Below are 15,736 nucleotides of genomic sequence, written 5' to 3' on the forward strand. Positions count from 1 at the left end.
TTCTGAATCCTTAACCTTGTATGTAACATACAATAAGAAAGTCTTGTAGGTTGTGTAGCCCTTACCCTGGCATGTACTGAAGCGCTAGAGCTCCAGTATGCACATATGCTGGTATATACAGAGCGAGATATGAAGTGCTGTCATATTGACAGCTGTTAATAATAACTATATTATTTCAGCACAAGGACTGAAATGTGCACACATTGCATAACGCCTTCCCTATTTCTACGATTATACGTACATCACTTCTAGTAGCCTCATCTGTACATATTTTACTCTTCCGTACTCCTTTACGGGCTGGGACCAGAAAATCCAAAGGTTATTTTACTATTATTTCTGTGGTTTTTTTTATGCTTTTAAATGTTTGTAAAAGAAATCAATTATCTTTAATCCGACATAAACTGGACATGATTATCAATGGAAAGATTTTGTATAAACTGGAATCATTAGTTATATGATCTATTTTCCTAAACCGCTTGATTGATCACAAACAGGGAATCACAGAGGGTGAATCTTTGTTAAAATAAATATATATAAAATTATTAAAGACAAAGATTGTTTGTACGTGTCGTGTGCGTTTTATTTTATTATTTAGGCATAAAGTGGCATATGTCCTCCATTTAATCCTATTGTAAAAAAAAGGGATAACTCCTGGTGTGGTAAAGCTGTATTTCATGTGTATTGGGCTTCTTTCACACATCAGTGATTCTGGTACATACAGTATATGACAGTTTTTATACGTACCAGAATCACTGACATACGCAGACCCATTAAGATCAATGCATCTGCTTACACATCAGTGATTTTTCAATGGCCGTGTGTCTGTGCGGCATACACGCGAGTCAGGGATTTCCGCACAGAGACATGTCCGTTTTTTTTTTTTCTGGCATCACTGATGTCACACTGAACACATTGGGGTGTTATCCGTTAAACACATACCAGAAAAACACGTACATTTAAAATAAAAAGCTTTTTAAACTCACCCATCTCCAGCGACGTTCTCTCCGGCCGCTGCTGCCTCTGCTTCCAGGCCGGCTAATTATTCTCATGCATATGCATTTATGCACTGCACAGCCAACCCGGAAGTCGCTGCAGAGGGGAGACAGCGGCAGCCGTACACAGGAGATATCACCAGGGACAGGTGAGTTTGGAATACCTGATCTCCATATGCGATCACGAATAGCACATGCAGTACACACATGTGCCGGGAAATCACGGCACATGGAGGGACATATGCATTTTTAGCACGTCAGTGAAAAACGTCTTTTTGGTTTTTACTGATGTGTGAAAGAGGCCTTGTATAGAGATATTAGCCATTTCTAAATCCTGATATCTTCCACTGACTGTCGAGTGTCGAACTGTGTGAAACATAAATGTCTCCCTCATTCTGCTTTTTGGTAACATCATTAAGACAGGACTTCCACCTCTGATACCTTACGCTTCACCTTTACTATGGTAATTCAGCCTTCTGTCTAGTGGAAGTCCTTCTCATGCAACTCTGTAAGCCTCCTTGGTATTACCAAGTTGGCACCAGATTGTAGTACCCCTTGCAAATCCTGAAAGGTTCCAAATGAGGTAGTGGGTAGGGATGGAGACTTCAATTCTCATTCCAGGCCTCCCGAAGGTCCTAATTGAGCCCTTGTTAAAAAGGTGGTTATCTCTGGTATAGTGTCACGCAGTGACTACCATGGTTCTATCAGGTATATGGGAATTCCTGGTGAGCGCCGCAACACACAGAGTACATGATACAACACTGGGCCCTGGCGCTAGGAAAAGGGTAGCAGGCTCACCTCCTAAACTCACCTGAGGCTGATCTCTGCACTCTGGAACATCCCTATACAGGTTCTTTCAGCCCATTGCCAATCACATGCCTATGCCTGTCTTTCCCTAGACTCAGCCTGTATAGTGTGCAGGGCAGCGAGAACACTAATCCCGCTCTAGGTTAAAGACACAGAAAGGATTAGACAGACTGGGGTAAAATAAACAGCAATCATACAAAGCACTCCAAACAACAAGAGGTAATAATGAGAAACAGACCAGAGGGGAAACACCAAAAAGGACTAAGGAAGGGAAAACATCACAGCAACTGTTCTCTGAAAGTCTACCTTTTCCACAGCTCATAAGGCCTCGTCACACATAACGAGATCGCTAACGAGATCGTTGCTGAGTCACATTTTCTGTGACGCAGCAATGATCTCGCCAGCGATCTCATTATGTGTGACACCTACCAGCGATCAGGCCCCTGCTGGGAGATCGCTAGTTGTTGCCAAATGGTCTGGACCATTTTCTTCAAAGGCGATGTCCTGCTGGGCAGGATTCATCGCTGTGTTTGACACCCACCAACGACCTCCTAACACGGTCCCAACACCCGCCGAGATCGTTATACAGGTCGCTGATCGTTACTGCGTCGTTGGTAAGGTCTGACTGTGTGACATCTCACCAGAGACTTAAGGCCCCTTTACACACTGAGCCTTTCTAGCGATCCCACCAGCGATCCCAACCTGGCTGGGATCGCTATAAAGTCTCTGGTGAGTCTCTGGTGAGCTGTAAAACAGGCAGACCTGGCCAACGACGCAACAGCGATCCGGACCTGCAGAATGACCTAGCTAGTCATTGGGGACGTTGTAAAGCAGCTTTTTGAAAGGGAAGTCGCTAACGAAGTCGCTGTAAAGTCCCCTTTACTCACTGAGACTTTCTAGCGATCATGCTGCACGGCGGGAAACAAAGGACCAAAGAATGGTCCTGAATGATTTGTAGCGACCAGCAACTTCACAGCAGGGGCCAGGTCGCTGATGTGTTTCACACTCTGCAATGTCGCTGGGGAGGTCGCTATTACGTCACAAAACCGGTGACGTTACAGCGATGTCATTTGCGATGTTGCAGTGTGTAAAGCCACCTTTACCAGCAACCCTTATCAGGTGGTATCATTGTCGGGATCGCTGGTAAGTCGTTGTGTGTGACTGGGCCTATAGGTTCCCTCTAGAGGCAAGACATGCAGAAACTATAACCAGCGATTACCTTAACCAGGAAGTCTTTATAGCAGAGCTAATTAGCTATAGATAACAGTGGCTATAGCTTACATTCAGAGTTCAAGAAACCAGAGAATCTATTTAGGCTATGTGCACACGCTAAAAACGCACCCGTGGCAAAAAAACGCATGCGTTTTTACCGCGATTTGGTGCGTTTTTGGCTGCGTTTTGCTGTATTTTTGATCTCTGCCTTTTTCCAATGCATTGCATGGGGGGGAAACGCAGAAAAACGCAGAAAAGAATTGACATGTCCATTTATTTATTTTTTTAAGTTCAAAAACGCAGCTTAAAAAAAAAAAAAAAAGAAGTGTGCGGACAGCAAAAATGAAAACTCATAGACTTTGCTGGGGAAGTAAAGTCATGCAGTTCTGAGGCCAAAAACGCGCAAAAATGCCGTCAAAAACGCACTGTGTGAACTTACCCTTAATCTTAGCAGTGCTGGATAAAGGAGAATCAGTACAGCCAGCAGTATTAACCTGAGCAAGTGTGTATAAAGCCCTGCGCTGTTACCTCGAGGGATCATTCTCAGTCGTGGTACCCTGAAGACATACAATAGCTACAAATAGATCATTGACATTTATCTCCTCTTCTCTCCCAAGTCTGTTATACTCCACAGAATTATTACATGGTCTCAGTTTCACATGTTTCTAGGTCAGGGGTTTTTTTTGTTTTTTTATTGTCGCACTTTCCATTGTCGTCTTCAGATGCTGTTGTGCCCTTTAGAGTTGGAGCATTAACATACTGGGATACTATTAACCCCAAATCTGTTCCCAGACAAACCTTAGTGGAGAATAATGTCTGATAACCCCCCCCCCCCCCCACCTCCCACACATACGCTTCCTTTTAATCCATGAATAGTTCCCCAATCAAGCAATATATACGCCATGGAAACTGAAGAGTTCATCTCACCAACCCCTTTTAAATGGAATCTGTCAGCAGGTTTTTGCTACCTCATCTGAGTGCAGCATAATATAGAGACAGAGACCCTGATTCCATAGATGTCATTTACTGAGGTGTTTGCTGTAATTTTAAGAAATGTACTGTTTTCTCTGCTGCAGATCTAGCAGTTATTTGAATGTGGAGCTCGATTACCCCCTCCCCCAGCACTAACGCTTCCTGCCCATGTATAGTGTACATAGAAAGCTGCCAATCAGTGGTGGGGAGGGGGTTATGCAGAGCTCATGAATATGCTGGACTATTTAACAGCACCACAATTAGTACTCATGATAATTTCCTGCTGATTAAACAGTGAGTTTATGAAACTACAGTAAGTGATACACTGCTGGAATCAGGGTTTCTATCTCTACATTATGCTGCTCTTCGATTAGGTATTACAGCAAAGAAGGGCAGTAGTTATACATCGCCCAGGCCAAAAACTAGTACTCTAGCAGGATGCAGCTAAGCCCCCACTAAGTGGAGGCATCACAGGTGCAGGAGGAGCAAATCACACACACTTACAAAAAAAAAAAATGGAGGGGGCAATTGCTGGATGATAAAACTTTTCTGTAAGTAATGCTTAATTTTTGGAGGATATTTATTCCTATTTTTGTTGCTATTTTTATATTTAGTGTAGGACCCTACAAGCATGAGGTTCCCATGACGAGGGTTGTAGGCTTCCGTATTGTGGCCATAATACCAACTAAAACCTCATTTTTTTTGCACAGGATACAGCCAGGCCCCTTTGTTAGGCCTTGCATATTAGAGTACCTGCCCCTATATGGTGCACAGGTGGGGTACGGCTTGGCAGCCCGCCTGATCTAATAGTATGGGCGTCGCCTAATAGGCTGAGGGCTTGTGACTGTGCATCTGCATGTGTGAACAGCGCTCTGTGCTTGTGACTGTGCATCTGCATGTGTGAACAGCGCTCTGTGCAAGCCATCAGTGTGCAGTTTTAGCATCCAGCAATCGCCGTCTCTATTTTTTGGAAGTGTGTGATTTGCTCCTCCTGCCCCTGTGATGCCTCCACTTAGTGGGGGTTTAGCTGCATCCTGCTAGAGTACTAGGTTTTGTCCTGGGCCATGTACAACCACTGCCCTTCTTTGCTGTAAGTAATGCTCAATTTTTGGAGGATATTTATTCCTCTTTTTGTTGCTATTTTTATGCTCTTCGATTAGGTGGCAAAAACCAGGTGACAAATTCCCTTTAACAGCCGGGCTCCTTCATGGTCACATATTCTCTGCGTGTCCAAACTCTGGATGTACCAAGGTAACGTCAGCTCTAGTGTCTGTGAATTCCCACAGTTAGGGCTCTTGGATGTCCATGATCATATATATATATATATATATATATATATATGAAGCTGTCACACTCTGGTAAGGATACCTGCGGCCAGTCTGTGCAATGTGAGCAGGATACAAAAGCAATATATAGGTGATAACTGTACTGTAACATAATAAAGATGACCCTAGTTCTCATAGAGTACCTGTAAAGTAATGATAAATGAGAACCTTGTTCACCCCACGTGTTACCCTATTAACAATGCTAGGCTTTCTCAGGGGTGAACTAGTAGAGCTATCCATGGTTGTACACTGTGCAAGCTTGAATTTTGCGATAATCTTCTGGAGTGAGGGCATCTTTAATCGTATGATCTGGAGGCAACTTCTCAAATACCATCAGAGCTTTATTTTTTAATTCCTATGTCAAGTAGCTTTAGAACTGGGAAATTTTTTGAACAAAGTTTTAGTGAACTTATTTCAGGAGGCTTCGTGACGAAGCCACGCCTAGTGAAACGTGCGTCGGGGCTTCCTGCCACCTGTCTTAGTTGTTTGCCTGCTGTATACCATGTCTCAAGGTAACGATGCCTTTATCTAATTATGGCTGTTTAGGAGGGTAGCATGTTCGGGGTGTTTTTGATTAACTTATTCATTAATTATATATTTCACCCTCTTTCCTTCAGCCTATGTTTTAGTATTTGCATTGTACCTTCAGATCAGCAGTATCCATCGCCATTTGGTGGCTTGGTTTGGTGCAGCTCTGTGTCTGGCAATCTTTTCCATCATGGTTGCTATCACTGTCGGTCATTTTTGTTCACTATGATTGTTATTAATAAAAACTTTTGCATCTGATTATTTCTCTGGTCTCCTTTTGTTCAGTTTTTCCTCGTATTTATATTTATGTATCTATCTGGGGTTGTCACTGAAGTTTTGTTTTTTTTTTCCCCTGTAGGTTGACACCTGCAATCCTCAGGATCCGTGTCATCTTCAGCTGGGACTCCCTTTCGGCCTGTCGTTAGGATGCCGCTCTCTCAGCCAGTTGATGCTGCAGGATGAGCTGCTGGTGCATGCCAGGATCCCGTGCCCATCTGCTGGACAGCCATTGGCAGGGCTGAGCCCATGTCCTTGACATCTGTGACTTCTTGTTCTCAGTAACACTAGCTCCACACTCCGACGCTGTGGTACATAGCTTCATTTATCATCCAGACTACTCGGAAGATTCCTATCTAGTTTTCATCCGTGTCCGCTTGCTATGTCCATGTGATGCCCGTGTGATATGTCTGGCGTCCATATGCGATCCGTTTTACGTTGCAATAAATATGTACATGATCGAATACAGTTTCCAAAGTTTATAATAGAAATGTATGAAAAAAACGGATGCGACAAATGTTCCATCTGGGATTCGAGTTTTTTTTATGCACCCATAGACTTCACTGGGTAAGTCTCATCCAAAACTCGGAGAAATTAGTACATGCTGTGATTTTTTTTCTCACGGACAGTGAGAACTAGAAAAAAATTGCTCATCTTAACAGTCCTATTGAATAACATTCCTCAGTGTGTCAAAAATCAGGCAGCAAATGTCCGATTTATGTGCTCGTATAGGACTGCACAAAAGTTCCATAAAACAATCCTAAAAATTGAACATAATGCACAGCAATGTAAAATCGGCTCTGCTGTGCAGGTGTTCCATCTCAAGTCACTTATTATTTTAAGGGCTCGCTCACACTAGCGTATAACTCGGATTAGTGCAATGCAAGGAAGAAAGGGATTGGCCTTGGAGCCAAGGTAATTCAATGAGGCAGTGTAGATCCGCAATTTATTTCAGCCTGTGGTAAAAATGGCAGCATGCTGCGAGTGGACATGTAATTCTGACTAGACTCACCTATTCAAGTCTATGAGTGCGAGAATAAAATCAGATGCTGCACAAACCATCCTGCTGGCATCTGTTTTTCAGGGATACATTACCATTCTGTAGCATAGGATACTAAATGATCATATAGATTATTGTAAATGAATAACAGCTGCTGAATAGGATTGCATACGGACAGCACACGGATGATAAGTGAGAAAAAAAATTGTCCAAGTTTTTTTGCATGAAAATAGGTCTGATTATTTATATGCTCATGTGATCGTACTCTAAAGGGAATCTGTCAGCCCTTGATGTAGAGAAAGAGTCTGATTCCAATGATGTGTTACTTATAGTGATGAGCGAGTACTAAAAAGCTCGGGTGCTCGAGGCTCGGGCCGAGCATCCCAAGATACTCTTGTACTCGGCCCGAGCACCGAGCCCAATGTTATCCTATGGGAGACCCGAGTATTTTTATGAAATGACCCCCGGCAGCATGTAGAAACCCTAAAAATGTCACAAAAGTCTCAGAAGAGTGTTCAAATGACATGGCAACAGCATGGGGAAGACCCCTTGAAGCATTTATCACTCAAAAGTCACAGCTGTGAACAATTTTGGCCGCGTTTTACGCCATTTTTACGGACTCACCAGAAAACCTTCCAAAATGACACCAAAATGAATTTTCATGGCGGAAATGTTAAGGGCACATACCCAATAGTGAGATAGAGCTGGTGTATGTTACTTTTGGAGATTACATGAAAGATTTTACGTGAAAACATTGTGTGGCATTCCGATGTCCCTGAGAAGAGACGTACATGAAGGCCTCTTGAGTCTAATGTGCCCATTTTGAGGAAGTGGGTCTATTGTAGTATAGCCCTTTGGCAGGGCAGCCAAAAATTGGGAGGCTCCACGTTGTCCCTGGATAGAGACGTGCATGAGGGCCTGTAAACCTGAAGTGCCCATTGTAAGGAAGTGGGTCTATTGTAGTATAGCCCTTTGGCAGGGCAGCCAAAAATTGGGAGGCTCCACATTGTCCCTGGATAGAGACGTGCATGAGGGCCTGTAGACCTGAAGTGCCCATTGTAAGGAAGTGGGTCTATTGTAGTATAGCCCTTTGGCAGGGCAGACAAAAATTGGGAGGCTCCACGTTGTCCCTGGATAGAGACGTGCATGAGGGCCTGTAAACCTGAAGTGCCCATTGTAAGGAAGTGGGTCTATTGTAGTATAGCCCTTTGGCAGGGCAGCCAAAAATTGGGAGGCTCCACGTTGTCCCTGGATAGAGACGTGCATGAGGGCCTGTAGACCTGAAGTGCCCATTGTAAGGAAGTGGGTCTATTGTAGTATAGCCCTTTGGCAGGGCAGACAAAAATTGGGAGGCTCCACGTTGTCCCTGGATAGAGACGTGCATGAGGGCCTGTAAACCTGAAGTGCCCATTGTAAGGAAGTGGGTCTATTGTAGTATAGCCCTTTGGCAGGGCAGCCAAAAATTGGGAGGCTCCACGTTGTCCCTGGATAGAGACGTGCATGAGGGCCTGTAAACCTGAAGTGTCCATTGTCAGGAAGTGGGTGTATTGTAGTATAGCCCTTTGGCAGGGCAGCCAAAAATTGGGAGGCTCCACGTTGTCCCTGGATAGAGACGTGCATGAGGGCCTGTAAACCTGAAGTGCCCATTGTAAGGAAGTGGGTCTATTGTAGTATAGCCCTTTGGCAGGGCAGCCAAAAATTGGGAGGCTCCACGTTGTCCCTGGATAGAGACGTGCATGAGGGCCTGTAAACCTGAAGTGTCCATTGTCAGGAAGTGGGTGTATTGTAGTATAGCCCTTTGGCAGGGCAGCCAAAAATTGGGATGCTCCACGTTGTCCCTGGATAGAGACGTGCATGAGGGCCTGTAAACCTGAAGTGCCCATTGTAAGGAAGTGGGTCTATTGTAGTATAGCCCTTTGGCAGGGCAGCCAAAAATTGGGAGGCTCCACGTTGTCCCTGGATAGAGACGTGCATGAGGGCCTGTAAACCTGAAGTGTCCATTGTCAGGAAGTGGGTGTATTGTAGAATAGCCCTTTGGCAGGGCAGCCAAAAATTGGAAGGCTCCACATTGTCCCTGGATAGAGACGTGCATGAGGGCCTCAAAACATTGTTCCCATTGCAAAGGAGCGGGTCTCCTGTCGTTGTAATGTCCATTCTGAAAGAATGGGCGAAAAACTTTACCACTGGGGGTATACCTGAAACAAAGGCCTAACTATTGTAACGGTCATCATGGTGGCGCATGAGGAGAAGGAGGAGCAGTCCAGCGATTATCCAAAGTCCAGAAGTGTGTACCCATGGGTGAGTGGAGGTACATGGCAAATTCCCGTTTCAAACTTTAAATTCCGCTCTCATTTGCTGGTGGTGTGGTGAAGTCTGGCCCAATCCAACCCTTGTTCATCTTGATCAGAGTCAGCCTGTCAGCATTTTCAGTTGACAGGCGGGTGCGTTTATCTGTAATGATTCCACCTGCGGCACTAAAAACACGCTCTGACAAAACGCTAGCGGCAGGGCAGGCCAGGACTTCCAAGGCGTAGAGAGCCAATTCATGCCACGTGTCCACCTTGGATACCCAATAATTGTAAGGCACAGAGGAATGTCGGAGTACAGTTGTTCGATCTGCAAGGTACTCCTTGAGCATCTGGGCAAACTTAGGATTTCTTGTGGCACTACCCCGCACCTCAGGGGCTGTGGTACGTGAGGGGCTGAGAAAACTGTCCCACATCTTAAAGACTGTTCCCCTACCTCTGGCGGATTGGACTTGGCCTTGGTTGTCCACTGATTCCTGACCTATGCCGCCAGCGTTTTGTGAGGGGAATGCTTTGCCTACTTCCGTGACTATGGCCTTCCGGAACTGCTGCATTTTGGTTGACCTCTCCGCCTCGGGAATAAGAGATATAAAGTTCTCCTTGTAGCGTGGGTCTAACAGTGTTACCAACCAGTAATGATTGTCGGCCAAGATGTTCTTAACGCGAGGGTCACGAGACAGGCAGCTTACCATAAAGTCAGCCATGTGCGCCAGACTCTTAACAGCCAGTACTTCAGTATCCTGACCAACACGATGACTGAACATGCTGTTCTTCTCCTCCTCCTCCTCCTCCTCCTCCTCATCTACCCTGTCCTCTGGCCAGCCACGCTGAACCGAGGATATGACTGGTGTGCATGTCATATCCTCAATTTGGCCGGAGAGTTGCTCCATGTCTTCATCCTCCTCCTCGTCATAGTCCTCCACTGCACGTTGTAATGAGACGAGGCTGGGCTGTGTGTTATCACCCACACCCACTACTGTTTCTTGCTGCAACTCATCGCGCTCCGCCTGCAATGCATCATGTTTGTTTTTGAGCAGAGACCGTTTTAGAAGGCAGAGAAGCGGTATGGTGACGCTAATAATGCTAATAATGGCGTCATCACCACTCACCATCTTGGTGGAGTCCTCAAAGTTTTGGAGGATGGTACATAGGTCGGACATCCATCTCCACTCCTCAGGTGTTATGTGTGGAGTTTGACCCATTTCCCGACGGCTTAGGTGATGCAGGTACTCAACAACTGCCCTCTTCTGCTCACATATCCTGACCAATATGTGCAGAGTTGAATTCCAACGCGTGGGGACATCACACACCAGTCTGTGAGCCGGAAGATGCAAACGGCGCTGAAAGCCGGCAAGGCCGGCTGAAGCAGTAGGTGACTTTCGAAAATGTGCAGACAGGCGGCGAACTTTTACCAGCAGATCAGACAGCTCTGGGTATGACTTTAGAAACCGCTGAACCACGAGGTTGAGCACATGGGCCACGCATGGAACATGTGTCAGCTGGCCTCGCCTCAAAGCCGCCACCAGGTTCCGGCCATTGTCACACACGACCTTTCCTGGCTTTAGGTTCAGAGGTGTGAGCCAGTGATCTGCCTGCTGTTTCAGAGCTGTCCACACCTCTTCTGCATTGTGGGGTTTGTCACCTATGCAGATTAGCTTCAGCACAGCCTGTTGCCGCTTCGCCGAGGCAGTGCTGTAGTGCTTCCAGCTTGGGACTGGTGTGGAGGGTAAAGTGGATGAGGATGCGCAGGAGGAGGAGGAGGCTGAAGAGCATGACATTCCGGAGCTGTAGAGTGTGGGTGAAACCCTGACTGAGGTAGGGCCTGCAAACCTTGGTGTGGGAAGGACGTGTTCCGTCCCTCGCTCAGACTGGGTCCCAGCTTCCACAATATTAACCCAGTGTGCCGTCAACGAGATGTAGCGGCCTTGCCCACAAGCACTTGTCCACATGTCTGTGGTTAGGTGGACTTTGGGTGAAACAGCGTTGTTCAGGGCACGTGTGATGTTTTGTGACACGTGGTTATGCAACGCGGGGACGGCACACCTGGAGAAATAGTGGCGGCTGGGGACCGAGTAATGTGGGACAGCTGCCGCCATCAGGTCGCGGAATGCTTCTGTCTCCACCAGCCTAAAAGGCAACATTTCCAGTGCAAGCAGTCGCAAAATGTTAGCATTTAGAACTGTGGCATGTGGGGCGTTAGCAGTGTATTTGCGCCTGCGTTCAAAGGTTTGCTGAATGGATAACTGAACGCTGCGCTGGGACAAGGACGTGCTTGATGATGGTGTTACTTCTGCGTAGGCAACTGCAGGTGCAAGACCGGAGGAGGCTTGTTCGCAGGCAGCATGGACAGGGGATTGGCTCGCATGCACAACAAGCGAAGACGTAGCAGTGACATCAGCAAGCACTGCTCCTCGACTCTGTTGTACTTCCCACAAAGTCGGGTGCTTGGCTGACATGTGCCTGATCATGCTGGTGGTGGTCAGGCTGCTAGTTTTGGTACCCCTGCTGATGCTGGCACGGCAGGTGTTGCAAATGGCCTTTTTAGAATCATCTGGAGCCAACTTAAAAAACTGCCAGACTCGGGAAGACCTAACATTTGTACAGGCACCTTGTGTCGTGTTGTTGTTCCGGGGAATGGTTGCCTGACTTCTGCCTGGAGCCACCACCCTGCTTCTTACTGCCTGTTGGGATGCTACGCCTCCCTCCCCCTGTGCACTGCTGTCCTCGCTCTGCATATCCTCCTGCCAGGTTGGGTCAGTTACTGGATCATCCACCACGTCGTCTTCCTCTTCCGCACCCTGCTCCTCCTCCTGACTTCCTGACAATTGTGTCTCATCATCGTCCACCCCTTGTTGAGACACGTTGCCAACTTCGTGAGAACGTGGCTGCTCAAATATTTGGGCATCTGTACATACGATCTCCTCATGACCCACTTCAACATGAGCTGGCGAGAGGCCAGAATGTGCGAATGGAAACGTGAACAGCTCTTCCGAGTGTCCAAGTGTGGAATCAGTAATGTCTGAGGACGTGTACTCAGCCTTGTGGTAGGAAGGAGGATCAGGTTCTGAAATGTGCGGTGCAGTATCACGGCTACTGACACTTGACCGTGTGGAAGACAGAGTGTTTGTGGTGGTGCCAATCTGACTGGAAGCATTATCCGCTATCCAACTAACAACCTGTTGACACTGGTCTTGGTTCAAGAGCGGTGTACTGCTGCGGTCCCCAAGAATTTGGGACAGGTCGTGCGAGCGACTAGATGTGGCCCTTTGTTGTGGCGAAATTAGAGCTTGCCCACGACCTCGGCCTCTGCCTGCACCACCATCACGTCCACTTCCTTGTTCCTTGCCAACGCCCTTGCGCATTTTGCAATGCTGTGCTGACGTGTATTCACTAGACTTGTGCGTTATATCCAAGTTTGTGCAAATCGTGCACCTGTACGCTGCCACCGACAGGCACACACGTGCGGTTTTTAAATGCAAGCACGGACGCACTAAGAACCTAACAGGTTTTTAGGAGCGACAATTGCTGAGAAGTCTGACACTATCTGGACTGTTTTAGACTGTGTACACCAGCCCCAGATATGATGATGAAGGCTGGTATACGGTCACCACTAGGAATGGCTATATACCCTGCCTGCCTGCCTGCCTGCCTGTATACTGCTACAATAGTCCTGACAAGTACTCTTCTGGTCACTAGCCTGTATTCCGACCTGGCTATACCCTGCCTATATACAGCAACAATAGTCCTGAGAAGGACTCTGCTACTGTACTCCGACCTGGCTATACCCTGCCTGCCTGTATACAACTATAATAGTCCTGAGAAGGACTTCTGGTCACACTGTTTGCAGCCCTGCAACTGAAAAAGCTATAAAGGGCCGCAAAGCTTTCCCTGAAGCAGCAACACTCTCCCTGCACTGACTGTCTGAATAGCTGTGAGCAGAGCACAGCGCGCCCGCCGGTATAAAGGCTCGGTCACGCTGTCCAGGCCGGCCAATCACTGCAATTCCACAACTAACAGGGCTGTGGCATTGCAGTGGTCTGCCAGCCAATCCCTGCATGAGGGCTGGCTCTCAAAAGAGCGCCAACATGCAGGGATGAAGACCACGAGTACAGCACGAGTATCGCGAGATTACTCGGTCCCCGCCGAGTAGCCCGAGTACAGTGATACTCGTGCGAGTACCGAGTAGTAACAAGCATACTCGCTCATCACTAGTTACTTACTAGGCTGTATTTGCTGTTTCAATACAATGAGTATTTTATCAGCAGGAGATTATCACTATAGGACAACTGTCCTCCTGCTACCTAGTCCAGCCTGCCCCAGCACTGATTAGCAGCACTGTCACTATACAATGTACACAGGAAGATGTGGTGTGGGCGGGTTATACAGGGTTCAACATCAGAGCTCTGCTAGATCTGCAGCACAGAAAACTGTGATTCTATCATAACTGCTGCACCCAGTATGCTAAGTGACACATCACTGGAATCAGAGTCTCTGTCTCTTCCTCAAGCTGCTGTCAGATTACATATTAGAAACCTGTCAGATTTTTTCTGCATTGTCTTTACTTGGGAAAACCTCCGTCTGTGGCTCTGTCGATGCCATAATCATGTCATGTACATGCGCTTTGATGGATTTCTGCAGAGGTCTAAGGCTAGTTTCACACTTGCGTTGAACGGCATCCGTTGCATTGTATTGTGTGATGGATGCAACGGATGCGTTGCAAATAATGGCAGAACGGTTGCAGTGGATCGTACAAAACAACGGAAAGCTTTTTTTTTTTTTTCTTCTTTACAGGTTTACCGGCAGCAGACTATTGTGAATGATCCGCTGATCACTCGGCCCCCGGGCGCTCAGCTGAGAGCTCTCACATGCCGGCGGCCGGGCGCTCAGCTGTGCGCTCTCACATGCCGGCGGCCGGGCACTCATCTGAGCGCTCTCACATGCCGGTGGCCGGGCGCCCAGCAGAGCGCTCTCACATGCCGGCGGCCGGGCGCCCAGCTCAGCGCTCTCACATGCCGGCAGCCAGGAGATCAGCTGATCGCTCTCACATGCCGGCGACCGGGCGCTCAGCTGATTGCTCTCACATGCCAGCGGCCGGGCGCCCAGCTGATCGCTCTCACATGCCGGCGGCCGAGAGCCCAGCTGAGCGCTCTGACATGACGGCGGCCGGGCGCCCAGCTGGGCGCTCTCACATGCCGGCGGCCAGGAGATCAGCTGATCGCTCTCACATGCCGGCGACCGGGCGCTCAGCTGATCGCTCTCACATGCCAGCGGCCGGGCGCCCAGCTGATCGCTCTCACATGCCAGCGACCGGGCGCTCAGCTGATCGCTCTCACATGCCAGCGGCCGGGCGCCCAGCTGATCGCTCTCACATGCCAGCGGCCGGGCGCCCAGCTGATCGCTCTCACATGCCGGCGGCCGGGCGCCCAGCTGAGCGCTCTCACATGCTGGCAGCCGAGCATGCGCAGTGAAAAATAGAGGATTCCGCCGCTCAAAAAACTTTACATGCTGCGTTCCTTCCGCCCGGCGGAAGCAACGCAGGTACTTTTGGCACAATCCGTCCCTCATACAAGTCTATGGGAAACAGCGGAATCCGTTAACGGATTCCGCTGTTTTCCAAAAGGGCGGATTGTGACGGAAGGAAAACAACGCAAGTGTGAAAGTACCCTAAGACCATAAAGCAAATTATGTTGTGGTGACAGCTCGACTGCCACGGTCTCTGTCCACAGCGTCCATGGCAGCGTCCAGGGATGTGCTCCTGACTGCGATTGGCTCCATTGTGGCGGAGTCCATGGTATAACATCCAGACCCCGCTTGTCTTTGTTCTAGCAGTGGCTTTTTGTGTTTTCATTGTTTTTACGCCTTGCTGAAAAGAGAAGTGTCGTATTTTGAGAACGATTCACAGATGGACTCAGTAATGGAGACACAGACTCCAACACCCTCTCCCCAAAACTGGAGTACATAGCATGCAGCCCAACTAGACCTATAATGTGACTGACAAGACTCTCTAATCGGAATTTATAGAAGATATGCATTGTTTTCTAGCACAAACTAACACTGCACACACTGGGCTCATGGCACTGCGCCACCATCCTGCACAGCACAGCCTGGAGCCGAGTGGTCACACTGCCGTCCCCTGGTGCACGTGGATTGTAATGCGAGGTCTAGAGGGCATGGATTTCAAAGACTCTGCCGCCCCCTGGTGTACATGGAATGTAACGCGGAGTCTAGCAGTGATGCATTTCACGGACTCTGCTGCCCCCTGCTGCACATAACGTGTATGGCAGCAGAGGATTTCTTTTTTGTTTCGTTTTCGCTGTG

Source organism: Anomaloglossus baeobatrachus, chromosome 3 (genome assembly GCF_048569485.1).
Source record: "Anomaloglossus baeobatrachus isolate aAnoBae1 chromosome 3, aAnoBae1.hap1, whole genome shotgun sequence".
Taxonomy (NCBI): Eukaryota; Metazoa; Chordata; class Amphibia; order Anura; family Aromobatidae; genus Anomaloglossus; species Anomaloglossus baeobatrachus.